General features: G+C 37.7%; 1 protein-coding gene across 4 annotated transcripts in view; it reads left to right on the top strand.

The window, feature by feature from the left end:
• Positions 1-26,926, top strand: part of PDS5B (PDS5 cohesin associated factor B) — a 151,325-nt gene that overhangs the window by 697 nt on the left and 123,702 nt on the right. The window lies entirely within an intron of this gene.

Genomic DNA, 26,926 nt, shown 5'->3' on the forward strand with positions numbered 1-26,926 from the left:
CCCGGGCGGCAGGCGGGCGGCGCGGTGCTCCTGTTGAATCCTCCCGCTGGCGGGTTTTCCCCCTTCCGGGCGAGGGGCGGGGAGCGCGGGACCGGGCTGAGCCCCGGGCAGTGTGCGGGCCGTGGGCGACCTTGCCCGCTCCGCTGGGTCCCGGCGCTTCGCCTTTGCCACCCAGTCTGCGCTCCAGGCTGGGAGAACGGGCTGCTACAGTGACATTCTTACACTGTTAGTTGCCATCGGCGGAGATAAAGCGCGCTCTCCGCGCCTCTGGCGTTAGGGGAACCTGAGCACCCAGTTGAGGAAGAGCCCAGCACTGGCTCTAGTGACTCCTCTCAGGCGACCACTGGGGTCTGGCTCTCCTGTGGGAAAGCCTCTGAGTTGGAACAACAATGAGATGGTGTACAGATGTAAATGTTTAACGTTGCTGCACTCTTAAGGTAGTGACACTTGAAAAGTTTGGTTAGGGAAAAAAATCTCGGCGGCGGCGGTGGCGGCTGCTGCTGCTGCCATTTGGTACGGACGTTAAGTACTCCAAGCAGCGGTCTAGTTACTTGGGGGATGGATCTGAGCCTAGAAATGCAGCATCTCCCCCCCCCCCCCACTTTTTTGCAGAATTGCATGTCACTGCGTTCCTTCGCGCGGACAGTGTGAATTCCGTGAAGGTTGGAAAGAGCAGTTCCCTACCGACTAGTTTTAAGCATCCTAACTAATCTAATAAAGGGAACCCTTATTGTACTTTGAAGAACGTACAGCGAACGCTCTTATCGTTCTTTTATTATGAAGTGATGGATGGGAAGTGCTGGTTTGAGCGATCCTACTCCGTTTAGTAAATAGTTTCGGAAACTTTGGATGTAACCTTTAATTTAGAGGGTTGGTCTGCGGTTTTGAGTGAGCTGGGAGTCTTCCACTGCCTTCCCAAGAACCTTTATGTTTATATGTCAAGTGAGCTGTACATAAATCATAATTACTTAAAATTTGAATGGCAATATAAACATTGTCCTCAGTTGACACATCGAAAGTTTCAGCGTACACCATTTTCAACGAAACAGCTCATTTAGTAGTCAAGTAAAATAGTTAACGCAAAAATGGCATTGAGCAAGGTAAGGAGTAGAGGGGCCATTTATCAACACAGTGCCGGCGTTAGATATATTAGCAGTTCTAGGGACAATAAAATTAGTGTTCCTATGGTGAATGCAGGTCAGTTTTCACAGGAACAGTTATTCCTGTGTCATCTGGTGATAGCAGAAAACCTAATTAATAATTGCAATGGTAAATATGTAGGGGAAAGTTTTACTATGGAACTTCTGTATTAAAATAGATTTATTTGGCCCTCCCTGGTGGCACAGCAGGTTAAAGCACAGCACTGCAAGCTAGTCACTGCCTCTTCAGTGAGCGTTCTATCCCTGACCCCGGAGGTGACCCACATGGCGCAGCAGACCTCTCCTATCTGGTCCCCTCAGCAGTGTACTTAGTCAATCTGCCCTTTCTGCTCCCCACTCTGCTGCTCACCACCCCTGCACCTCTCGCCTGCACCCCAGTTCTGTATGCATAAATAAATCTTAAAAAGATTTATTCTCAAAAACACCAATATATACATCTTAAGTCAAAACATTCCTTGAAATGCAAATTTATATGGAAAAGGTAACATTCTTTTGTTACTGAAAAATTATTTTTTTTAACCTTTTGTTAACGGCTTAAAAAATCCTCTTAATTGGGTATTCCAAATGACAAGGTAGTATTTGTATTGGCCCTTCAAAAAGAAAAAAACTTGTGCCCTTGTATTTGCCTCTTTCGTTGAAGTTAAATTGCCTTCTATTAACTTTCTTTTTACAGTAGTTTTTGTACTTTTCCTTTAGATATTATTTCTGTCTGGTAGTGTCTGTCTTTTCCCAAGAATTAGAGGAGAAACGTGAAGATAGTGATATGTGTTACGAGATGTTTTACAATAAGCTTCATTTGACATGTCTTTTGCTCATTAGTTGGTTGTTGGATACAAGTTTTAATTTTGAACTTAAAGTTGTTCTATGGCTTTAATAGTCAAAAAGGGTAACAATAATTTAAGTCTGAAATAAAATAGGCAGGGGCTACCATATTGAAGAATTAACCTGTAGGATATAACCAAAACTTTGTGTGGAGGGGATTATTTTGGAGGGTTGTGTTCTTTCTGCTGCTCAGTCTTGGAGAATTAAGATTGTCCTTTGGATTTCTCACTACTACTTTTTTGATCATGTATGCCTACAATTAATGGGAGAGCGCACTGATTCAGCTTACTTAGGTGATGTATATTACATATATAGTGTAAAAGAATAAATTAGTGTTTCTTTTGTTAGTGTTGGAAGACTACAAGGAAACTTAAATGTGATCAGTAGCTTACCATATACTTGAGCAATTAGCTTTAGATTGTGATTTAATTGGTTTATCCAGAGTTACAGTTATATTCATCTGATAGAATTGGGGTATGTCTTGATTCACAGAGAGAACTGGTGAAATTAGACATTTTGGAAATTTAAAAGCTTTCCCATGGTCTGTTTTGTTTTATTCAGTGCTTAAGCAATATTTAATATTATTGCCAGCTAATATATTATATTCCATTAATTTCTCTCCTTTTCATTCATTCAACTAAGGCTAACTGTCTGTTTGAGTCTGATTTTAATAGTTTCTATCCAGGAATCAGTCCACTTAAGTTGTTTCAAAAGATAACCTATTGTCTCCTGGCTCCTGAAAGCACTTCCTTGGATTTCATTGTATAACATAACATAGCATTTATTTATTTTTTTGTGAAATTTGTGGGCTGGAGTGTTTGGAAAAGTTGGTGTTGAACTTTATTGTAAGATCTGTATATGAGTGTGTGTGTGTGTCTATGTTTAAAGCTGTTTACTATCTCAGTCATTTGTCACTTTCAATTACAATTGGCATTTATAGAAAATTGTAGTGTAGAAAATACTCATTACTGTTGGGAATGTAAAAGAATTCCAAAACTACTTCATTTTAAAATAAGGTCAGAAATTTCTCAGCATGTATTGAGACTGTAATTGTCTTAGTTGGAAAGGTGATCACGCAGTAAGAAGATTGTGAAGATTAAATTCAAATGAGTAAAATTTAGTTGTGTCAAGAAATGCACTAATGATTAGGCATTAATAGTAAGCAGTTATTAGACATTCTTGGTTTAGCTCTGTACCACTTAAAAGTCAACTGAGAGAAGTTAAGGAAAGACTATTTAAAATAAGAATGCTATTTTGAAACATCTTTAAAGGGTCAGGAAAGACCTAAAAGTACTTCACTAACCTGTCTCTTTAACAGAGAATATATTCAGATCTGATTCAGTTAAAGATATACAAATACTACACTTTTGTCTAAATGTGGTATCAGGGATGATGCAGTAAACAGGATGGAGATCCTGCCCTGAGGAAGTTTATAGACTAGTGATTGGCTACCTGCATTACAAGGGAATAAGAGTTGAGAAAGACCAGAGTAGGATCTCTACTGTTAATTGATTCTACGATTGGAGGTTCAGATCTTCCACCCTCTTAGTGACTGTTGAAGTTATTCTTCACATGTTACAGAAAAAATTAGCCAAGACTAACTACAAAACTGATAGAAGGAACAGGATATTATAATCACAATTATTGTCTTTCTCTGGGATAGCAGGTTAGGAACCAGAAAGGAAACAAGAATTTGTGGTTCATTTTTAGCCTCTTCTTTCACCTCTTACATAGTTGTGGAGAAGTTAAGAGATTTTAAAGAAAAGCCTCAAATAGTTATTCCAAATATGTCCCTTACTGTTACAGGGCACCCCAATGTGAATTGGGTTGCCTATCTGTGGGTCTTCACCCTTGCGCTTACGATTCAGTCGTATTATGGACACACTCAAAAGGTTAAATAATGGGTTTATTTATAAGGAGAAAGGTAAAGGAATAACCCAGGGAAAGAGGGAAAGAAACACAGGTTAACTAGGATGTCCTACCAGTTCTGCTGACTTGGACTCCACCAGCACGCTGAAAACCGATTGAGCGCTAAAAAAAACGATCAGCTGCGGAACCACCAGGTCGCCCCCAGAGCCCATATGTCCGGGTTTTATCCCAACCTGGCAGCTCAGCTCCGCCCTCACGTCCTGGTGTGTTTCTTGGTACTGGTGGGATTTGGAGTTCCAGCATCTGGAGTAGGGGCGGAGTCCATGAAACCTGTACCTGTTACATTACTAGCTAACATTTTATCAGGCAGTTTCAGTTAGCCTTTGGTTATTTGGACATGATGGATAGTGGTGGTGGTGCATTGACAGTGAGAGAGTAGTTGTTAAGGTTGGGAGGAATAGAGTCATTTAAAGAACTGTATACTTAAAGGTTATACATAAATATAAGAAATTTTTATAGTACCGGGAAGTAAACTTTTTTCTTTCCACTAAAAGGTAGCTACTACCGTTTCAGAGAGTTTATTTTTTTTAAATATGCAAATGCTATTGTACTGTAGGTTCTGTTTTTTTTTAACTTTAGTTTACTTTTTTTCCCTAGTTAATATCACAGTGTTTTTTTAATTAGCACATATGGATGAGCATAATGAAAAAAATTATTATTGTATGAGCATATATCATAATTCTGATTCCTTTATGTGATATTTAGGTTGTGACAGTGTACATTAATCAGCCTACATGAGTATGCCTGTTACATGTTCAGCTGTATTGGATTTTATTAAACTTTACTTTTTGCCATTTTGATATGTAAATTTGATTCTTATTTTAAGTTTGCATTTTGATTATGAGTGAAGGTAAATTTTTTTTAAATAAGTTTATTGGATGGAGGTTACTTACAGCACATTCCTTTAGATCCAGTAATTTAGTTTGCTTGTGACACTTCTTTCCACTTCCTATTCCCATCTAGAAATGTCTGAGGAAGGTGAAAGTTGAACAGAGGAAGATTTGGGAACCTGTGGCATCTTGAGGGGAAGTAGTGCTCTGAATAGAGGGGCTGCAAGTGCTAGACTTTGAACATGGAGGGATCAACAAACACCAGGGTATTTAAAGCCCTCAGTTTGTTATTAATAGAAGATATATAAAGGTAGAAAAGGAGATGTGAGTCTGGGCAAATACATTTTGTATAGGGTCAGCTCTGTCTTCTGTTTGCTTACCCTATCTTACCATTCTCCTTTTTTGCCCCAGCTGTCATTTGCACTTATATTGTTAACTTGGTTTGCTTCTTTTTCATGCAGTGGGTGGCCATCTTGAATTTGGTATTCTAGTTCCTCTAGAGATGAGGGACTCTTCCATTTTTTCTTATGTAGGAAACTGATTTTCCTTCAAACCAGACAAAGGGATCATTTCTCATTTCTAGCATCCTTTAGATCTATTTTCTGATCTTGAGCAGTATCTCTCTAGAGTTGATGCTCTGCTAGAGTGTCAAAGGCCTTACATGTTGAACTGTACTGAAATCTGGGGTTGTTGGCATGTCTAGATGGACATTTCTCCTATTTAATCCCTACATAATACCTCCACCATTAGCTTCTCGTTTTTATCTTTTTTTTTTTTAATTATTTATGAATGCATAAAGAACTGGGATACAGACCAGAGGTGCAGGGGCAGTGAGAGGCTTCACCAGAGACAGAGTAGGGAACAGAACAGGCAGTTTGACAAAGTACACTGCTGAGGGGAGCAATGGGTGAGACAGGCAAGGTCTGCTGCGCCAGGTGAATCACCTCTGGGCCGGGAGATTGAACTTACACTGAAGCGGCTATGGCTAGCTTGCAGTGCTGTGCTTTAAACAGCTGCACCACCAAAGAGGGCCCACAATTTTATTTCTAAATGAATTTTTCTCGGTAGACTTGGGAGCTGATGGTTTAAAAGACTTCCTCTTCCCCTCCCCCCATAACTGTGTTGAGGTGACATTAATTAATTAGCTTGATTATGGTGATCTTCTCACAGTCCATACATGCATTAAGACATCAAGTTGTAAAGTGCAAAATATATGCAGTTTTCATAATGTCAGAGATAATCTCAGTAAAGCTGTTTTTCCCACAATTACTACATATACTTATTAATATAAAGTACTTGGCCTTTTTTCATTATTACCCCTAGTTTAGGCTAGCACTTCTCAAATGAGGGTGATTTTTAATATCCCTGTCCCTCATGTTTGCCAGTGTCTGGATATATTTTGGTTGCCACATCGGGGAAGTGGATGCTTGGAGACATTTTGATTGTCACTCCTGGGGGGAGGGGGAGAGGGAGAAGGTAGAGTGGTACTGCTGGCATCTTGTAGATGGAGGTCAGAAGTGTTACTAAACATTCTACAAGATGTAGATAGCCCTCCACAAACAAAAGATTATCTAACCCAAATTGTCAATCATGCCAAGGTTTGCAAACCCTGATCCAGGTAGAAACTAGGTCAGGAAGCCTTCACCTAGCCCCAACTCAGCTGAATTAGTCCTTCCTACCACCAGCTCAGGATAGCTGTCAAGCAGCAGGTATCAAGCAAGCTTAGCTCAAAATGACAAGCTTTGAATGCGGCTTGTGAACACTTTCCTCCTGTTATTTCTTTTTTCAGCTTTTGATTTGCCTTCTCCCCTGTCCTTGTGGTCTAACATATTTAGGTCAAGACTTTTTTGTCCTACTTGGAGTTTGGAAGGTTGCTAGCATTTAAGACTTAAGATGTGTAGGAACATATTTAGGCTTGTAATACTGTGCTTCAAGAGAGAATTTTTTTTCTAAGGTTAGCAGAAGAACAGGGTAGTTAAGACTACTTGGGTTTTGGGCTCTCCTGGGTGGTGCAGCGGGTTAAAGTACAGCTCTGTGAGCTATTAAAGCCACTACAGCATGAGTTTGATCCCTGGCCAGGGAGGTGACCCCATGGTGTGGTAGACCTCTCCTGACCCGCCAGCTGCTCCCCTCAGCAGTGTATTTCAGTTCATCTGCCTGTTCTGCACCCCACTCTGTCTCTGGTGAATCCTCTCACAGCCCCACACCTCTGGCATCCCAGTTCTGTATGCATAAGTAAATAAATCTTTTAAAAAAAAAGTATGTTAATATATTTTAGAGAATACTGAGACCTAATGTCAGAATTGTTTTCTCATCAAAGTCTGGAGAATTGTTTGCAGATATAAATTTGTTTAGTTTTAGTGAAGACTTCATGAACATAGTAGAAAAAGATTGGCAAATAATTGGAAAACATTTATTATAGTTAGTGCTTTTAAGAAGGCATAAACAAAATATTTGAAATTAGAAATTTAATAAAAGGAGATTAGTTGTTTTAGGCTGAGAGTGCAGGAACTAGGAATAGAAAACTTGAAGAGACTATTTTGGCCAAGTCTTAGATGACAAAATATGTAACTTTTGTTCCTGTAAAGAGCAATTCAAGAATGCTGTGTGTGCTTTTTTGTGTTGGTGTAATTATCACTATTACCATTTTTTATTCTCTCGTGCTGTTGTCAGGTGATCATCTGTAGAAGGTATATTCACCCTCTTTTGATGTCTCACTTTATTGTAATCTTGAGAAAGTATCTAAATGTATTAAATAAGCATTTAAATGAGAGCCTAATATCTGTGAGGATATGAATATTGGTATATACTCTTCACTTTGTGTTAGTTGCTCCCACCCTTCCCTGTAATTGGATATATAGAACAAGTAATAAATAGTTAGGCTCATATAGATGTTTTCCTCTTAAGGCTTTCTACTAGTGAATATATCCCCAGTCTCTTAAATTTACTATCTTTTTTTGCTACATACTGTTGAATATGACACCCCCACTTGTGTCCAAAACTCAACTGCCCCTCCTTTACCTTTAACATCAATAAATAGTACAGATAGATAACTTTAATAGTAAGGGATGAGTAGATTTTTTTTCTCTAGTCAAAAACTTAGCAGTCATCATAACTGCTCCTTCGTCCCTTAATTCTCCATCAAAAGAGGTACTAAATCCTGTTGATTCAGATATATTTTCTTTTTTAAAAGACTTATTTATTTATGCATACAGAGCTGGGGTATAGGCCAGAAATGCAGGGGCAGTGAGATGCTTTACCAGAGACAGAGTGGGGAGGAGAGTAGGCAGATCAACGAAGTACAGTGCTGAGGGGAGCAGCGGGCGAGACAGATGTCTGCTGCTCCATGTGGATTACCTCCGGAGCCTGGGATTGAACTCACACTGAAGCAGCTGCGGCTAGTTTGCAGTGCTGCATCCTAATACGTTGTGCCACTATATATTTTCAAAGTTTTTTTTTTTTTTTTTACCTTATGCACATAATGCTTCAAAAATTAAAAAGCAAACAGAGGGAAAAAAAATAAGTCTTTTATCCAGCGTACTCATCCCATATTTTAGATTCCAGACTTCTATAGTAGTTTATACTAAGTTTATTTATTTCTTATATATCTTTCGGAGGATTTTAATAATATAATCATTTACAAATATTTTTACCTTCTTCATTCTTCCCACCCCCCACATACTCCTCCCCCATGTTTTACTCTAAAGTTGGAAACTATTTTTTCTTTTACTTTTTTTCCACTTAATATATTTTGGCAAGGTCTTAGTTTATAAAGTGCTGGTGACTGAGCTCTCTTGTTTCTTTCTCCTTTGCTATGAGTGTTTATCTTTTATTTATGTATCTTACTTTAGCCTTTTATGGACAGTTACATTGTTTCCAGTTTTTACTGTTATAAAAATGCTGCACTGAACAACCTTGTACTTTTATCATTTTGTACAGGTGCAGGTTTGTAGGGTAAACACAAAGTGGAATTACTGAGTCAAAGAATGTAGCAGTTACAATTTTCATAGATATTGTTAAATTGCCATTTGCAGTGTAATTAGCAATGCATATATGAGAATACATATTTTCTATAGCTTTACCAATGTAGCATATAAACAAATGTTTTGTATTTATGTCATTATTATGGTGAAAAATGGTGTTTTAGTGTAGTTTTAATATATATGTATATATTTTGAATGAGATAGAGCATTATTTTATATCCTTAAAGAGTCTACTCCCTCACCCTCCCTCACCCGCCATGGCCTGTTCTTAATCTTTATGCACTTCCATGTCCATGTTGGATTCTTTTTTTTTTTAAAAGATTTATTTATTTATGCATACAGAACTGGGGTACAGGCTAGAGGTGCAGGGGCAGTGAAAGGATTCACCACAGAGTGGGGAGCAGAACATGTCAACCCACGAAGTACAATGCTGAGGGCAGCAGCAGACAAGACAGGATAGGTTTGCCCACACCATGTGGTCACCTCCGGGGCAGGGATGAAACTCATGAAGAAGTAGCTATTGCTTCTTAGTGCTGTGTTTTAACCCACTGCACCACCAGGGAGGGTCCCATTTTGGGGATTCTTTAATTCATTTTCATGAAATTTTATTTCAGTACAGTTGCCATTGGTTGTTTCACTAAAAACAAACATGAATTTTTCTCCCAAAAGTTGCCTTCTGACAGGTCTCTTTGCTTCCACCTTCAATACCTCTATAATCGTGATACTTTAGCTTTAATGTGGCATTTACCTATGTTGCCGACATTTTTTTTCCACTACCTTATAGGTTCTCTAAAGTCCAAAAATGCTGAACTTTTCCCAGATAAATGTCTGTTGGTTTAACCCTTTGTCTCTGTGCCTTTGCATACGGTATTTCTCTGCTATAATGGCTCATTCTGCATGTCTAATATCTAAAATTCTGCCTTTCTTCCTCTACCTGGTAGACTACTCTGATACTTTATTATTCTTTCAAGCACCTTCACACTGTGTGTTTTAGTTTATGTTCCTCGAGCTTATTGTTAGTTTCTTGAGGGCATTGGATTTTTACATTGTTCAGTGTACTATGTCTTTTGTTAAAATCTCTTAGCTTTCAGTTTTTGAATATGTATTTTACTCATTTTTCAAGAATATTTTAGCTGGATAGAGGTTGTAGATTATTAGTATTTTTCTTTAATGTCAGGCATGTCATTTTATTGTCTTCTGTCTTCATTCTGTTTTTAAATTTTCGATAAATTGATGTGGGCAGTTTTTGTATTCTGTTTAGAATTTGTTGAGCCTATTTGATGATAAGTTGGTATTTTAAACTAAATTTGGAATTTTTTAAGCATCAGTTAAATTTGTCCTGCTGCATCTTTCTTTCCTTTCTGAAATACTTTATAATTTTGTTTAGATCTGTACTGTGTAGATCTGTGAATCTCTTAATTTTTTTCACTTTTCCTCACAGTTCTTCAGATTGAGTAATTTCTACTGTCTTCAAGGTTATGGATCCTTTTCCTGATATGCTAGGAAGCCTATTTTCCCAGTTTCCAGCCCACTTCCACTTTATTGAGATAGAATTGGCAAATAACATTAAGTTTAAGGTACACCAGGTGATGATTTGGTCTGTATTATACTGCATAAGATTTGTTAATACATCCATTACCTCACATAATTAAATGTGTGTGTGTGTATAGTGAGAACATTAAAGATAATTTCTGAGAAGCTTTTAACTGATAGTCACCATGTTGTACATAGATGCACAGAACTATTCATTTAACTGAATATTTATAGAGGTAATTTTCACTTTGTGACAAAAAGCAAAAATAGCATTGAAAATTTCCTTGGAGGATTTATTCTATAGTAAGCTGACCTAGAGGCATTGTGTACCCCAAAAAGTGAGAATAGAATCACCAAGCTCCTAATGTGGGAGCTATATTATACACACTGTACTCATTGTATCATTTGTACTTTCATTATACATGTTATTTCATATGATTTGGTAGGTTATTTTTTAGACCTGGGAATCAAAATATTTTATGTTAGTTTATTGTAATTGCTTCTTTGTTTTAAGCCATTTCAGCTTGTCAAAGTTTTCATAGGAATGCTCTGCTTTTAGAAAGTGAGTAAAACCTGCATCTTTTGATTCTTTGTAAATTGTATTTTTTATTGAGGTAATGCTACTTCACAATAATGTATAAGATTTAAGGACTCCTTTTTTTAAACAATTTGTGTTTATTTGCTGAGAGTCCCCATAGTGGCTATGAATTTCATCGTCTTTGAACAAATTTATAATAGTTGCCCTACAGTCCTTATTTGTTAATTTCTTCATTTTAATTATTTCACATTCTTTTTTAGACTACTTTTTACCCACCCCATGAGAATAGGTCAAAATTTTTTTTCCTAAAGATTTATCTATTTATGTATACAAGAACTATACAGGCAGGTGCAGGGTGGGGGCTACTGAGAAGATTCACCAGAGACAGGGTAAAGAGCAGAACAGGCAGATCAACTGAAATACATTGCTGCGGGGAGCAGTGGGTGAGAAAGGAGAGAGATCTCTTGCACCATGTACATCACCTCCCTGGCAGGGGATCGAACTTGTGCTGCAGTGGCTGCAGACAGCCTCATAGTGCTGCCACCGGGCGGGCCCTCTAAAAAGTTTTAATTGTAGGCTGCACATTGTGGATGCTGTGTCATCTCAAAATTCTCTTACCTTCTTCTGATGATTGTAGTTAAATTACTGGCCTAACATCTTTAATATATGGAGAATTGATCTTATATTTTAAGCTGGGCCTGTAAAAAGACTGAGGGTATTTTCTAAGCCCTGTAACTTGGCCAGAATCAAAGGCCACACGTTGTAATGGGCAGCACCCAAAATTACTCCTAAATTCTGTTAATTTTCTACTTGCTTTCTTCTACTGAACTGGCTGGCATCTAATCTGAACATATAATTCAGGGATTAGTGAAACATTTATATTAGTTTATATTACATTTATATTAGTTTTTGAGATATTCCCTGAAGTGGTTTTTTTTTTTTTTTAACCTTTCCCCTCCCAATTTCTAGCTACTCTGTGGCCAGGAACTCCAATAAAACTTTTGAGACTTCATGCTTGAATTCCTAGTGGGTATATGCTACTGTCGCAGACTAGGAGTCCCTGCAGATAAAAAGCTGTGTAAACTTGAATTTCCAGCGAACTTCCTCTAATTCATTGATTAAATATACTTTCTACCTGCCCTTGATTGCTTTCTCCTTAAATTTTTATCCAGAGTTAGTTTAATGAGCTGACAAAAGGTCTTTCACCAGTTTTAGAACTCTTCACAAACTAATATTCTTTCATTCACACTGTACTTTTTTTTATAAATAGTTTATTTTCACATCATTTTGTACTTTTTTTTTTTTCATCTCAAGTGTAATCCCCTTGGGTTTCCCATCACCGAGTCATCCATGTGTCATCACCATAGTCCTGTGTACACTGGACTTTTAAACATAGGTGGTGACTTAACACACATCTTGTTTTAGGATTATGTTTTTTAGAGTAAGAAACTCATCTTCAGTTATATACACTTTGTTTAAATATGTAATTATCTAGGGATAAGCCAGGATCTAAAGTAAGTTTACAAAGACCAATGAAGGGGACAACCATAGATATATTTCTACTTCAGTTTCTCTCCCCCTTTATTAGCAACAACTTCTTATCGATATCAGTGGGACACATGGTACCGGATGATTCTGGAAGAAAATGTCATCTTTCAGTTGTCTTTGACTTTTTCTACTTATGGTAATTCTACTTAGTGAAAGAAGTACTAAAATGGAAATTATATCCCTATTGCTGTTGTCTTAAAATTCATGAATTTTTAGTATTGGACATCTGTTTACTTGTTAGCTAGCACCAACTTTGGTCTATTCCCTTTAGAATCATTTCACAAACATATGAAGTTTTGGTTTTGACTTGAACTAAACAAACTTTTGAAAAAATGCCTTCATTTGGCTGAGTTGGGTATAGAGAAGGGGGATATAGGATTTATTCATTTATGAATACAGAATTGGAGTACAGGCCAGAGGTGCAGGGGCAGTGAGAGGATTCACCAGAAACAGAGTGGGGAGCAGAACAAGCCAACTGACGAAGAACACTGCTGAGGGGAGCAACAGGCGGGTCAGGAGAGGCCTGCCGCGCGTGCCATGTGGATCACCTCCAGGGTTGGTATCGAACTTATGCTGAAGTGGCTTTAGCTTCCTAGTGCTGTGCTTTAAACCGCTGCACCACTAGGGAGGGCCCCGGGACATATATTTTTAATAGATTTATTATTTTGTGTTTCTAGCACAAGTCTAAATTTAACGTCAGTCTTAGCATATTTATTAAAATGACTTTATTTTTCATTGTTATCTTGAATTTGGACTATTTTGTTAATCTTAGTGTATATATAATTGTAAGAGGATATGTTTTAGAGTTAAAACTTACTCCTTTAGAAAATAGATATACTTGGAACTTAATGTTCTTTTAAAAAAAGATTGTATGTATGTATGTATGAGAGAGAGAGGGAGAGAGAGAAGTATAGGGGGGTAATAGGATTCACCAGACATAGAGTGGGGAGCAGAACAGATGGATCCATTGAAATGGACTGCTGAGGAAGCAGTGGGTGAGAGAGGAGAGATCTGTTGCACCATGTTGGTTAGCTCCTTGGCTAGGGGATTGAAGTCATTCTGTAGTGGCTGGTGATAGCTTGATAGCACTGAGACTACTAACCCCTGCACCACCAGGGAGGGTATATTTGCTACCAGAAGGAAAATAAGCTACATGACTACCCCCATATGTGAATTTTGACTTTTTCATTTTAGCTGAGTGTAATAGGAGGTAGAGAAGACACAAAATTACTACTTTCTGTAGTAGTCTAAGTCTAAATAACTTCTCCATTTCTATCCGCTAAGCTTTAATTAGAGGGCCCTCCTGCCCTGGTGGTGCAGTGGGTTAAAGCACAGCACTGCGAAGCTAGCCAAAGCCACTTCACCGTGAGTTGGCTCCCCGCGGGGTAGGTGATCCACATGGTGTAGCAGACCTCTCCCTCACAGTGTACTTTGTTGATCTGCCTGTTCTACTCTCCACTCTGTTGCTGGTGAATCCTCTCAGTGCTCCTGAACCTCTGGCCTGTACCCCAGTTCTGTTGAATAAATAAATAAATCTTAAAAAAAAAAGATTCAATTAGAGAAGTAAAATTATTGTGAGTGGTATAAGGAATTTGTTATAGTGGTTGATTTTACCAGTTTAGGACCTGGTTATATACTTGTGAATCTGGTGCTAGGCTTAAAGTAACTTGACATTTAGGAAGGATATTCTGATATCAAGGTGGGGACCTGGGGTGGGGAGCTAAGGTTAAATTGGAAGTTTTAAGGATTTGAAACTTGGAGCTGGAACCTATGAGCCTGAACTTGAACCATCATTGTTTTTTTACCGCTTCCACACCTGCACCTTTGATAATTTGGGCAACCCACGGTTATACCTCACTCATTGAGAGCAGCATACAAACTTAGCTCAATTATTACTTGGAAGAGCACAGGAGATCTGAGCGGAACTGAAGTAACGTTGGGGCCTGCCCCATGCCTATGAAGGTGAGCCCAAAGAACCATGACTGTGAGAATGACAACACCAGACCTTAAGGTGACATTATAAAGATGCTGCTCCCTCACTTTAATTTCTGAATGCCATCAGAATTTCTTATGAGGCTGACTAACAACAATGCAAGGAACACAACTTGGAGACATGTAGTAATGGCCTTGCTAAGATGACAATATAAAGCCATCACAGTCTTGGTAATGGCTTCTGTACGTACCTCTTTCACTCAGATTTTGCTTACAAATAAACACAGTTGTAAACGTAAACTTTTGTTGAACATATCCAGCTGATAACACAAATCCCTTTTAAAAGAGAGTATGAAAAATCTTATACATAATTGGTTCATTTTCCTACACCTAAGTCACATTTTCTATTTAATATCCAGTATCTTAATTACTGAGATAATTAAATGCAATTAACTAATATTAGATATTCGTGGAAGGTAGATTTTTTAACGACTTAATATATGTACAAATTTTTCATATCAAAATAGGAAAGAATCCTCATTATAACTTTCATTTCTGCAATTAGTCTTGTTGCTGTGGTTGGTATCAATAATTGCCTTATTCTGTCATTCCTGCCATTCTTGGCAGGTCTGTCAACTGGCTATGGTTTCTTCTTTGTTAGGTTGACCCGGACTATTATTTTTTAGGCGCCCGAGGCCTTGGTGGTCCTATCTGATTGTTTTCACTCATTTTTATTAATCATAGTACATGGAAATTCTGTATGGCATGTACTTTAAGTGTACTTTTTTTTTTTTAAAGTCCCTCTTGTTAGCAGCAATCTAGATTCCCCTCGATTGTCAGATTAGTCAACCCAGCCAGTTCTGTAACCCACTTTGTTGATTCATTGACCTGAAAAGCCCAAAGCAACTGAGTGACAATTTCAAATTCCAGTTTAAAGGACTCATTACTACATCTCTTGGTGGAAACCGAGATCCATCCTTCAAGAGTACTATAACAGCAAAATGAATGTAGAGGTAGATAAATGATGTGGTTTGTTAATTGGGAAGGAAAGCATCAGTTAAGAATGAAATTGAATTTAAACTAATACAGATATATTCACAATACTTGGGGAGTTAATCAGGATACTTTGCACATATTTATTTACATTGAAATGTACATGTATACAGGAAAGTACATCTAACGTTTCTTTATTATACAGTATTTGATAATGGACAGATGATTGCTAGCAATTGAATCCTAATTGTAGCTTTTTGGATTTGTTTGCCTAAAGGAGGAAACTAGTTATATTTACTAATTTGAGTTTTTCCAAATTTAAATTTAAAATAAAACAACACATTCTTTTTCACAAATTGAAAATGGGAAAATAGTAAGTAGCATTGCATGTCATGTCTACTCTGAAACAAAGTTACATAATATAATTAGGAGGGTCAGTTTGGAGTGAGCACACCTGACTGTAAATCCAGCTCTTTTGCTCAACTTGAATTTTAATTAGATATCGTGCTATATCATCTCACCTTCAAACAAAAAACCAGAAACATTCAGTGGCTTAAACAGAGACTTTATAGTATGACTGTGGGTCAGAAGGATAGTTCTGATCATCTGGACTGGATTTGTCTTATTTCAGCTGAGCTGAATTCCTTTAGGATCACTCAGACATCTTTGTTTACCTGGCAGGTTTGCTTGGGATTGGTTGATTTAGGGTGACTTCTCATATTTCTGGCATTTGGCTTGCTCTCTGCTGGATGATGGGGGGGGGTGGCAGTTACTGGATGTCCCCAGGTTACTGAGGCACAAGCCTTGTCAAACAGGTCTGAGCTTGTTCACATGGTGGTAGCAGTATTCTAAAGAGGTAGTGGAAATGTGTGAGTTCTCTAGATGTCTACTCTTGGAACCAGCACAGTGTCACTTCTGCCACACTCTGTTGGCAGGATTCAAAAACCAATCCTGAAATTAATTCCTCCTGTTGATAGGAGGAGCTATACAGTGTCACATTGTAGTGAAATTAGATAATGAGATGGAGAATTGGGCTGTTTTATAATTATTTTATCAAACAATGTGATCTTGTTCAACTCCCAATCTTTCATCTTCCTAATGATACTATCTGAGTTAATACTGAGGAGTAGATAAAATAACGTATGTAAAGTGCTTCTGGTAGTATATTAATAGGTGCCAATATGTGCTCAGAAAAGTATTATTATTTCTTGGTAACAATAATTACTTGGTGGTTTTATATTCATGACTAAATTCTCCTCAATATCCTGTGATAATGTCAGTATCTCCATTTAGCCAAGAAGATTTACGTCACCAATATATCAAGGTTGGTTGTAGATTTATCATTGAAATCAAGTTTTGCTTTGAAAATATAATACTTGCTTTTGAGTGCTATTTAAGTAGCTAAAAAGGTGGATTGTAAGACCGATCATCCCATTCCTTTTCTGGCTTTTGTACAAATTGTTTAATCTCTTTGTACCTTACTATCTAGGAAAGGAGGTTGCTTAACTTGCTGGCTTTTGGTGAGGATTAACTGAATTAAAACACATTGATTGTTTAGAACTGTTAGCATTGGCTTGGGTAGGTACTTTGTTATTATTTCTCCTCTTACTAAACTTTGCTGCCTTTAGACCTGATACATTCTTCCTTAGGCACGTTTATTTTTTTAAAAGATTTATTTATGCATACAAGAACTTGTTTATAGGCTAAAGGTGTGGGGGTGAGAGGATTCACAGGTGAGAGTGGAGGGCAGAAATTGACTGAAATACTCTGTTGAGGAGAGTAGTAGGCAAGGCAGGAGAGGTCTGCTGTGCCATGTGAGTCATCTTCCTGGCCCCTGGGGATCAAACTGGTGCTGCGGTGGCTGGGCTTTAACTTATTGCTCCACCAGGTAGGGCCCTTAGAAACATTTTAAGTAATGCTGAAATTATCACCTTTTCTTTTTTTAGAGCCTTCTATTATTTTCATCAAGCATTATTAACCTAATATAACACAGATTTTACTATTAGACTTGATTACCTAAGGGCTTTTTAATATGGAGAAAAACTACCCTATAATAAATACTTTGCTTTTTCTCCTCATCTCCTTTTTAAGCTTTTTTTGCATAATGCCAGTCTTTTCTTTTGCTTCATTTCTGTGTTGGTCACACGCAACATCTGATGTTTGAGCTCATTGCTAATTTTCAGTCATTAATTTTTTTTTCTTTGCTCCAATTACTCATTAAAATTACCTTTTTATTATCTCTCATACCCCCTTTTTCAGTACTTGTTGCTCTTGAGTTAGTTCGGGTCCTTATCATCCTTATCATACATATTTTTTTCTTTACTTGTGAGTTTAGTAGTCTCCTAACCAGGGGCTCTACACCATTCTTACTTCCTTCCATTCTCCTGTGGGAATTGCTAGGATTTATGTAAAAGACATTGAAGGCCCTCCCTGATGGCACAGCAGGTTAAAGCACAGCACTAAGAAGCTAAAGCCACTTCAGCATGAGTTCCATCCGTACCCTGGATCCACATGGCGCTGCAGACCTCTCCTGACTGGCCTGCTGCTCCTGTCAGCAGTATACTTTGTCAGTTGGCCTGTTTTGCTCCCCGCTCTGGCTCTGATGAATCTTTTCACCAACCCTGCACTTCTGGCCTGTACCCCAGTTCCGTGTGTATAAATAAATAAATCTTAAAAAATAAGACATTTGATTATTTTATTATCTTGGTTAGAACTTTTTTTAAAAATTTGCCATTGCTTGCATGAAAAAGTAATTTGAGCATTCAGTATTCCTCATGCATCTTCCTCTAGCTACTTCTCTTCCCATCAGAATTTTCAGTTTTAATTTCATCTGAAATTTTCTCAGCCTCGGTTTGTTCTTTTGGCAGACTTTCAGATTGTGCATCTTTTCAAGGGTTTAAGCTCAAATGTGATTTCTCAGGGAACTTTTCCTCATCCGTTGACTTATGAACAGCCCCCACCCCCATCTTTGTCACATATTTTATTATAGCATTATCACATTGGTGTTTTTTAATACCTTTATTTAGGTATAATTCATCTATTAGTATAGCTCAGTGGCTTATTCACAAGAGTTGTGCATCCACTTACCACAATCAACTATAGAAATTTTTCATCAACCCAAAAGAAACATTTTGGCTAGTAGCTTATATAGCCCCTTCACTGTTTTCATTTTGTCTCTACAGATCTGCTTATTCTGTACATTTTATACTAACAGTGTATCAGTCACCATTCATTTTGTAGATTCTTTAACATCTATGGTGTAGTGCATATCAACACTTCATTTCTTTGTATTGTCAGATACACCATATTATGGATATATTTTGTGTATTGATAGATTTTTTTTGTTTACATAGCTATTGTCAATGTTGCTATTATTGAGTATGTGTATGCAGGTTTATGTGCAGGTATGTATTCCTCTTGGGTGTATATCTAGTTAATAGAATTAATGAATGGCTCAGATGGTAACCTGTACTGTTGAAGACAATGTCATACTGTTTTCCAAAGTAATTGTACCATTTTACATACCTATCATCAGTATGTCAATGTTTCTACTTCTCTTTATCTTTGTCCCTAGTTCTTATTGTCCCTTTTTGATTATAACCATTTTGGTAGTTGTCTACTGCTCTTTTTTTTGTGGTTTTGATTTCACATTTCCTGGTGGTTAAAAATGTTGAGGAACTTCTCATGTATGTAATAACAATGTGTGTCTTTGGAAAATTATTCAGATTTTTGTACATTGTAAATTGGGCTTGTCTTATATATATATAAAATAGTTTACTTTTACATCGTTTTGTGCATTTTTCCATCTCAGTTGTACTCCCCATGGGCTTTCCATCACCAAATCACCTGTGTGTCATCACCATAGTCCAGTGCATTCCTTCCTCTCCCTCCCACCCCCCGCTGTTTTTGACCCATTCTCTATTCCACTCCTGTAAAATGGCTCTGGTATATAGCAGTTCATTATTATTATTATTATTTGCTCTCCTGGTCCGTCATACTCCTGCTATGAGTGAAACCATCTGTTATTTTTCCTTTTCTTTCTGGCTTATTTCACTAAGCATGATCTATTTCAGCTCCATCCATGTTGCTGCAAAAGGCATTTATTTATTTTTTTTGGTTGTTGAGTAATATTCCATTGTGTATATGTACCACATCTTTTTTTTTTAAGGTTTATTTATTCATACAGAACTGGGGTACAGGCCAGAGGTGCAGGGGTGGTGAGAGGATTCACCAGAGACAGAACAGGGAGCAGAACAGGCAGATCCACAAAGTACACTGTTGGGGGAAGCAGTGGGCAGGTCAGGAGAGGTCTGCTGCACCATGTGGGTCACCTCTGGGGCTGGGGATCGAACTCATGCTGAAGGGGCTTCAGCTTCTGAGTGCTGTTCTTTAACCCACTGTGTCAGCAGGGAGGGCCGGCCCTGGGCTTGCCTTTTTATTAAGTTGTAATGGTCTGTAATAGACACAAGTTCTTTGTTAGGTATATAATTTGTATACATTTGCTTTCACTCTATTGCTTGTCTTTGTTTTTGGAATAAGCACTAAAGAGAGTCACTGCCAGTATTCATGTTGTTATTTTCTGGGAGTTTTATTATCTTATTTTCAAATAAGTTTTCAGTCTTTTGAGTTACCTTTTTGTATTCAGTGCCCCCCCCTTTTTTTTGCATATGGCAGTCCAATTTTCCCAACACAATTAATTAGAGATTGTCCTCTCTGTATTGTGTGTTCTTGTCATGAATCAATTAGACATACATCTATGCTCTTGATTCTCTTTATCTGTCTTTTAATGACTACCATACTGTTTCAATTGCCAGAGCTTTATAATATACTTGAAGCCAGGGAATGTGAGTCCTTCACCTTTGTTCTCCATACTCACAGTTGATTTGGCTATTTTGGGTCTTTTGTAGTTCTAAACACATTTCAGAATTGTTTCCTCCATTTCCGTAAAAAATGCCCTTGGAGTTTTGCTAAGTATAACAATCACTTTGTGTATTAATTTTGATGGTATGGACATTTTGTCAGCATCATTCTCTTAATCTGTGAATGTGGACTATCTTTCCATTTATTTTTATCTTTAGTTTCTTTAATCAGTATTTACAATTTCCAGCACATGTGTTTTTTCACCTCCTCTGTTAAAGTTTACCTAGGTAAACTTTTTTTTTATCTTTAGTTTCTTTAATTAGTATTTACAATTTCCAGCACATGTGTTTTTCACCTCCTCTGTTAAAGTTTACCTAGGTAAACTTTAGGTAAATAAATGGGGAAAATATAGTTAAAATGGCCATTTTACCTAAAGTGATAAACAGTCAGTATGACCCCTATCTTTTTTGGAAGTGAACAAAAATGCTAATATTTATATGGAATCACAAAGGACCCTGGTTAGATAATCTTGAGATAAAAGAAAAAAAATGAATATAAATATAAATATACTGTGTTATATATGATATATATCCCATATATAATATATGTAGTAGTACTGGAATAAAATCTGACATAGGTTGGTAGAATAGAATCGAGAGCTTAGAAATAAACCCATACATATCTTGATCCTTAATCTGTGGCAAAGGAGCTATGACTGTACAATGGAGAAAGGAAAATCTCATCAAGAAATGGCATTGACACTTAATAGGAGGAATCAGGAAAAAAGTATAATAAAGTAAAAATTAAAAATCATAAGGCATTTACAGATCAGAGACAATCTGTAGTGGAGGAGAATGGAAAATGGTAAGGACAGGAAGGGGAAGAGCACAAGGGACTATGGTGATTGTGCAAGGGTGAATTGGTTGGGGGAATTTCACGGGGAAATCATATATTGTACAAAAATGAAGGATGATATAACGAATGTATTAGAAAAAATTAAAAAATATGTAGCTCCTCCTTCCCCCCCAAAAAAAACATGGCATTGGGGGCTTCTTAGCACTATGAAGTTATTGACAGCCACTGCAGCATGAGTTCACTCTGTGGCCAGGAAGCTGACCCACCTGGTGCCTCTCCTGTCTCCCGCTGCGCCCCTCAGCAGTGTATTTCAGTAGATTTGTATATTCTGCTCCCTATTCTGATTCTGATGAATCCTCTCATCCCATCTCCCCTCCTCGTACCTCTGCCCTATATTCCAACTCTCCTATGCATAAATATATAAAATAAATCTTAAAAAGATGTGGTGGCCCTCCCTGATGGCGCAGCGGGTTAAAGCACAGCACTGAGAATCTAAAGCAGCTTCTGCATGAGTTCGATTCCCGCCTGCCCCGGAGGTGACCACATGGCGTGGCAGACCTCTCCTGACCCGCCTGCTGCTCCCCTCAGCAGTGTACTTCATTGATATGCCTGTTCTGTTCCCCACTCTGTCTCTGGTGAAGCCTCTCACCGCCCCTGAGTCTCTGGCCTGTACCCCAGTTCTGTATGTACAAATAAATAAATCTTTTAAAAAAAAATAAGTTCAAAATGGATTAAAGACTTTAGTGTAAGACCTGAACACGTAAAATACATAGAAGAAAAATTTGATAGGTAATGTTCTACAATATATAGATGTTATAGATATTAGAGATGTCTTTGGGAATTTGACCCTAATGACAGGGGAAATGAAAAGCTAAAGTAAATGGGACTACATCAGGTTAAAGAGCTTCTGCACAGTGAAAGAAAACAGCAGCGGAATGAAAAGTGCACAGAATGGGAGAAGTTATTTGTACATCATATATTTGATAGATGTTAATATCCAAGGTAGATAAAGAACTCATGCAAAAATATCCCCCCACCCCCAACCAACATCCAATTTAAAAATGGGCAGATGGTCTGATTAGACATTTCTCTGGAGGACACATAAGATGACTAATGTGAAAAAATGCTCATAATTGCTTAATACTAGGGAAGTACAAATTAAACCCACAATGAGATATTATCTCATATATGAGAGAATTGTTTCCTTCAAAAAGACTAGTAACAAGTGTTGGTGAGGATGTGGAAAAAAAATGAATCCTTTAGGGCCCTCCCTGGTGGCGCAGCAGGTTAAAGCACTGCACAAAGAAGCTTAAACCAGTTCCGCATGAGTTCGATTCCTGCCTGCCCCGGAGGTGACCACATGGCGTGGCAGACCTCTCCTGACCTGCCCGCTGCTCCCCTCACTAGTGTACTTCCTCGACCTGCCAGTTCTGCTCCCAACTCTGTCTCTGGTGAATCCACTCACCCTCCACATCTCTGACCTGTACCCCAGTTCTGTACGAATAAATAAATAAATCTTAAAAAAAAAAATGAATCCTTATAAAGTGTTGGTGGGGATGTGTATTGATACAGACATTTTGGAAAACAGCATGGAGTTTCCACAAAAAATTAAAAGTAGTAATACCTTATGATCCAACAATGACACTTCTGGATATCTATCTCTGAAGAATATGAACTCATTAACTGGAAGAGTTAGATTAGCCACAATGTTTATTATACCGTTATATTTATAATAGCTAAGATAAATCTAGCGCCCATTGATAGATGATTGGATAACGAGGCAACAGTATATGCATATAGTGGACTATTTAGCCATAAGAATATGTAATTTTATTGTTTGTATCAAAATGGAAGGAACTGGTCATGATTGTGTGATGTGAAATAAGTTAGAAAGAGGAAAACATTGGCTGATTTAATCTATATGTGCACTGTAAGGAAACAAAGCAGATAAACTGGCAAAACAAAGTAAAAACAAATCAGGGGCCTTGACAACAAAACTGAATTTATCAGAGGGAAAGAGGTTTGGGTTGGGTGGGAGGAGTAGAGGGCATCTAACTTAAGTTTTTAGGTAACATTTCCCTGCTAGATGTTTTATTCTTTCTGATAAAAATTTAAAAAAAAAAAGATTTATTCATACAGAACTGGGGTACAGGCCAGAGATGCGGAGGGTGAGAGGATTCACCAGAGACAGAGTGGGGTACAGAACAGGCAGATGGACGAAGTACCCTGCTGAGGGGAGCAGCGGGCGGGTCAGGAGAGGTCTGCCTTGCCATGTGGATCTCCTCCCTGTGGATCTCCTCCCGGGCAGGCCAGGATCGAATTCATGCGAAAGTAGCTTAAGCTTCTCAGTGCAGTGCTTTATTTAACCAGCTGCGCCACCAGGGAGGGCCCCTGGTAAAATTTTAAATGGGATTATTTTCTTCCCCCCCCCCCCCCCGTTTGTTACTAATGTATAGAAATGCAACGGAATTTTCATGGACTGATTTATATTGTGCAGCTTTCCTGGAATTTGTTCTAACAGCTTTTTGATAGAGCTTGTAGGGTTTTCTGTATGTAATATATCATCTGCAAGTAAGGACAGTTTAGTTCAACTTTTCCAACTTTTATTCTTTCCTTGACTACCTGCTCTGACTAGGACTTCCAGTGTAATGTTGAATAAAAGTGGCAGGAGTTTTTGTCTTGTTATGCTCTTAGGAAAGCTTTCAGCTTTTTACTGTTGAGAATGGTCTTAGCTATGGGCTAGTCAGATACAATCTTTTTTTATGTTGAGATATGTTACCTCCGTAAACACTTTGAGAGATTTTTTTTTTAAAAAAGATTTATTTATTTGTGCATACAGAGCTGGGGTACAGGCCAGAGGCTCAAGGGCGGCGAGAGGCTTTACCAGAGACAAGAGTGGGGAGCAGAACAGGCAGATCTACGAAGTACACTGCTGAAGGGAGCAGCGGGCTGGTCAGGAGAGGTCTGCCACACCATGTGGTCACCTCCGGGGCAGGCGGGAATCGAACTCATGCCGAAGCGGCTTTAGCTTCTCAGTGCTGTGCTTTAACCTACTGCATCACCAGGGAGAGCTGAGAGATTTTTATTATAAATGGATGGTGAATTTTGTCACATGCCCTTCCATCTACTAAGATGTTACATGATTTTTATCCTTTATTTTGTCAGTGTGGTGTGTCACAGTGATTTGTGTATGTTCTTTCAATTTAATGATGTGTTTTGAACTTTTATATTTTGTGATCAGCACATAAATTGCTTAATTAACTTCAGTTTTGTATTTTATACCAAAGATTACTCTTTATTACAAGACATAATAGGTACTTTTCACTATTTTGCGATCACACATCTCTGCAAGTAAATGCAAAAGAATGCAACCAAGGTTGCCATTGTCTGAGATGTTGGGGTTGAAACCGGATGTGAAATAGAAAGCACCAAGGAGATGTGGCAGAAATGGATCCAAGAGCAGTAATGGAATCATGCTACAAGTCTTACCTTTTTTATACTTTGGCATTATTTTTTCAAGTAGGTAAATCCTTTTTTATCGTTGTAGGTGTTAATTGGATATGACATTTTCTTGATACTTTAAACTTCTGATGAATATTGTGAGCACTCTTAAGTGGAAATATTCTAATGTTTCTTTGGGGGGTATGTGTATGCATAATGTTTTGTGACCTTTTTAAAATTGAGTTAGTATTGGTTTACAGAACTATATGATTTGTGAATTGGTTCACATCTTTTCAGATATGCATATGTTATACCACACCCAACACCAAAGCACCCTTAGTAACCTTTAATATAGACCATTGCACCCTCTCCCCACTTTGTTCCCACCCCCTCCCTTCTCTAGTATTTTTATAATTAAGCTGATAATGCTTTTTATTTGTGAAAAGTACAGCTTATCATATTAAAGATTTTTCTTTTCTGTGATTTGTTCTAGAGGACTTAAATCAAGAATAATGCATTTCCTTTTATCTTTTAATGTAATTTATTCATTAGTTAATGGGCTCTTTGATGTTGACAGCATTTGCATAGAGAACTCCTTTGCAAGGAACCAATAGTGTGACATAGACAGTGAAATTCTTTGTACATTATTAGTCTCATTCAAAACAAATTCCAAAGCTGTGGTCATACCACCTCTGTGTATCAGTACTTCTATCTAAGAGATTGTTGTACAGATGGTTCTTGATTTAGTATGGTTTGATTTAGGATTTTTCTGTTTTACCATAGCACAAAATTGATGTACAGTAGAAACAGCACCAAATTTTGATCTTTTCTGGGTCTAGCGATATGTTCTATGATATTCCCTAATGATGCTAGGCAGCTCCAATGAATTGTAGCTGTATGATCTTCAGGGTAAACTGATATCCTCCGGACTGTTTTTTACTTTTAGTACAGTATTCAGTAATTTGCATGAGATATTTAACATTTTATTGTAAAATTTTGTTAGATGATTTTGCCTAGCTGTATGTGACCATTAAATGTTCTGAGCATGTTTAGACAAGGTGATGCTAATTTATAATCCAGTAGGTTAGGAGTATTAAGTGCATTCAATTTAAAATTTTTAATTTATGTTGGGATTATTGGGATGTAAATTAAGGACAATTTGTATTCCATCAATTTAAATTTGTTTTATCCTGAACCATTTATTTATTTTTGGGGAAAGACTTATTTATAAATACAGAACTGGGGTCCAGATCAGAGGTGCAGGAATGTTGAGAGGATTCGCCAGAGACAGGGTGGGGAGCAGAGGAGGAACGTTGAGGAAGTATACTGCTGAGGGGAGCAGCGGGTGCGACAGGAGAGGTCTGCTGCGCCACCTGGATCACCTCCAGAGCAGGGGATAGAACTTGCACTGAAACGGCTGAGGCTAGCTTGGAGTGTTGCATCCTAACCTGTTGTGCCACCAGGGAGGACCTGAACCATTCATTTGTTGACTTTCTTTAGGATGGAATTATCCCCAGCATCTATCCATATTAGTCTGGCTAGGACTCTTAACTGGCCTCCGTTACTACTACTGTAAAGTTATTGTGGTTACATTGTCAAAGCGAGGTTTAATGGTTATGGGAAAGGCAGCAGTTTTTAGATTTTGATAGTGCAGAAATGTGAGGTAGATAGATAAAAAGATAGGAACATTGGAAAAGAAGTGACCAAATAGAACTAGGTTTGTTATTTGTGCTTGGGGTGTGAGGTTTACTATTGGAGCCACTCTCCCCCGGGGTTAAATAAGAGCAATTTAAACCAATGTGGCATTTTCATTTTCCTTGCTAGCAGTCTGGTTTAATAATAACATTGTTACTTGTTTCAATTTTGCTGATCCATGGGATGTAAAAACATTCCTGGTCTTAATTTATGTTATTTATGAAGTAGAGAGGGGACAGATTGTCAAATGTTTAATGAGTATTTATTCCTTCTTCTAAAGTAGAATTGATAATTCCATTTTTTCTCCTGTTGGGTCCTTTGCATTTTCGATACTTTATTTGCATTTTCCACACTATATATAATTGTTTTTTGTGTTTTGTGGTTACTAACTTAAAAATTTCAGCTTTGGGGAGAGATTGAAATTCATTGACCCCTTATGAATAATGCTTCTGAGCCTCATTTGATTTTCATCTTTTTAGCAGTGATCTATAAAAACTTTGCCATGTTGTCAATTTTCCACATATATGTGTGGGTCTCCTTCTGAACTCTCTTCTGCTCCGTGATCTGTTTGTCCTCATTGTAATAAATCACTGTAGCATTATACAATTTCTTGGTATCTGTTATGGCAAATTCCTTTGTTTTTCTAGAATGTCTTGGCTCTTTGTCTAAATAATTTAAAAATCTGGTGCTAAAGTCTTTGAGGTGCCCTGTTGAGTTTATATATTTGTAACATACTTTGAGGGAAGATTGACATCTGTATAATATTGAACATCTTTATGATATGAATATTAGTATACCTTTGTAATC

The sequence above is a fragment of the Condylura cristata genome, unplaced genomic scaffold, assembly GCF_000260355.1.
Source record: "Condylura cristata isolate star-nosed mole 26May11 unplaced genomic scaffold, ConCri1.0 scaffold00010, whole genome shotgun sequence".
Lineage (NCBI taxonomy): Eukaryota > Metazoa > Chordata > Mammalia > Eulipotyphla > Talpidae > Condylura > Condylura cristata.